Genomic DNA, 2,997 nt, shown 5'->3' on the forward strand with positions numbered 1-2,997 from the left:
ATATGGGTTTGTGTATTTAACATATAATTTGGGAATTAGTCTTTCTGTCTGTGTGATGCTTATGGTTACATAGGTCTTATTCTTTCATAGGTTCATATTTATTTGAGAACACATTTTACTTTCCATATATGATTGAAAAACGTTTATATTTTTCTGTTTGACCTGCTCTTTAATATTGTGTTCACCAGAGTTGAATACATCATCCACCACTTTACATTTTTGTGTAGGACATTGTACAGACAGACACTTTTTCGCTTCTCATGTCCAGTAGCTAACACACAAATTTCTTGAATATAATAGCAAAGTATCTTTTCCTTCAGAAGGCAAAAAGCCCTTCACAATGATGTGTATGTGGCAGTAATAGTACTACTACTACTACTACTACTACTACTACTACTACTACTACTACTAATAATAATAATAATATTAATAATAATAACAATAATAACAACATATGTCCTATAAAATGGAAACAAATACTAGAACAGAAGGAAATGGATACATGCAGGATTCCACCTCTGCTGTGGTGTATAAGGAGACATAAGGGCATCAATAAAGAACATAGTAAATATAGAAAAACTGACTGAACAGCAATCTAATCTGAACTGGTGCATAACCAAAAAATGAAGAACAAGCACCCCAAAAAGAAACCCTGACACCAGGACCAGCGTCCATGAAGGAATGTCCCTCCCAAATTACTCAGCAATTATATTTTCATCTTCCATAAAATTACATTTTATTTAAAGGCACCTAGTATTGAGTGACCGGTAAAGAAACATTGCACTAATTATAAATGGGATTTTCTACAGCTGATATCCACCTTGTTTAAAATCTGATCACAATTTTATCCATTGTGTTTCTACATTCAATGGCAATAAATAAAATGTGTTAGGAATGTGTGTATACAGTGTGTGTATATATATATATATATATATATATATATATATATATATATATATATATATATATATTATACTGTGTATGTATATTATACACATAAAGGTTTAGATGGTGTGCATTTACATTTAGTAAAAAATTCATGTCAGGGCATACTGTCCAGGAGGATAATTCAATGCCCAATACTTACATGTAGCAATTAATCCAGAGACTGATGGGTCATATAGGTATGTAGAATACATGCAAAATGTAGGGAGATAAATAGATATGTGATCGATTACTAAAGTTTCCATTTCCACATTTGTCCATGGGGCTGACCCCATTTTTGTTGTTTTATGCACCCTGAGGATGTCCTGTCCTGAGTGCATTTTAATATATATATATATATATATATATATATATATAGATATATATAGATATATATAAAGATGTATATATTTTATATATATATATATATATATATATATATATATATATATATATATATATATATATATATATATATACCATTATAATAAATATATGTAACAGAATAAAATACCAGATGGATAGAAACATGGATGAATGCATCTATATAATAGAATAAACATGCACAAATTACTGGCTGTATTTTATAGATATACATACCAATGCATGCAAATATAAAAAAAATAAAGTTGCTAGGCATAATAGACCTACAGCACAGGATTGAATTCATATACATGTATGAGATGTATATAAATAATGTAAGGACTCCATACAGTTAGTGAATGGATATACAATAGGGAGACCACAGAGCTATGAGTATGTCATTAATAAATAGATGGGTAGATTTATAGGCAGATAGAATAATAGTTCTACATGTAGCATTCACAGGCAGATAGAAAGACAGGGAAACAAATATATAAAAAGAGTGGAGAGCATAATGGGCAGGCACACACAATATCAGGAGAGAGCTGAAGCCAGAAGATAAGGATTATGGAATGGCCAATTCTGTACAGTAAATGAAATGAACTTTGAAATATTGTTTACTGTGTCTATAAAAGACAAAAGGTCTTTTAGAACTTTATAAAAAAAAATAATAAAAGCTAAAAAGAGAAATGATGGTGATGGCTAGAACGATGCAAACACAAAGAGAGAGACAAATAGATACTCTCATATTTAAAGAGAAAGGTTGGGATTTAGAAGAATGTTATGCAAGTGAATAGATACACAGATGGATACATACACAGGTAGATAGATAGATAGATAATACATAAATAATAGATAATGGATAGATAGATAATAGATGATAGATAATAGATGATAGATAATAGATAATAGATAATAGATAAATAATAGATATATAATAGAGAGATAGATGAAAGATAATAGATAGATAATAGATAGATAATAGATGATAGATAACAGAGAGATAGATATATATAATTGAGAGATCGATGATAGATAATAGATAATAGAGACATAGATAATAGATAGATGATAGGTAGATAGATAGATAGATAATAGATAAATAATAGAGAGATCGATGATAGATAATAGATAATAGAGACATAGATAATAGATATATAATAGATGGATGAGAGATGATAGATAGATAATAGATAGATAATAGAGAGATAGATAATAGATAGGTTGATACTAAATCATATTCTGCTGCTCTGTACAGACATTACTGATTGTCCCCAGCAAGGGTCATAATCAAAATTCTACATTACTATGTATTTCAAATAGATAAATGCTCAAATGGATTAATAATAATAATAATAATAATAAAAACAAAAGCAGGCAGCTCTTGCAAATATCAGTTTTTGTATTAAATTAATTATTTCATCCATGCCAAAATCTATGCAAGGTTTCATAAAAGGCTCAGCCTTAATGACAAAACGCTGTATGGTTTGACATGGAAGAAATCAGAATTTTTTTTCAATGTGATTATTTATTTGTCTGTATTTTTTCTTTTGTATTCTGTCCTTACTGAGCCCAAAGACTTGCTGCATTCACATTCTATGTTGGATTAATGCTGTTTTGCTTTGTCATTTTTTCCATTGATTGGAGGTGCTGGTCAGTATTTTTCTTTTTGTTTTGTTAGCTTACTGTAGGAAGTTGTGATTGCCTTCT

This window comes from Ranitomeya imitator, chromosome 2 (genome assembly GCF_032444005.1).
Source record: "Ranitomeya imitator isolate aRanImi1 chromosome 2, aRanImi1.pri, whole genome shotgun sequence".
Lineage (NCBI taxonomy): Eukaryota > Metazoa > Chordata > Amphibia > Anura > Dendrobatidae > Ranitomeya > Ranitomeya imitator.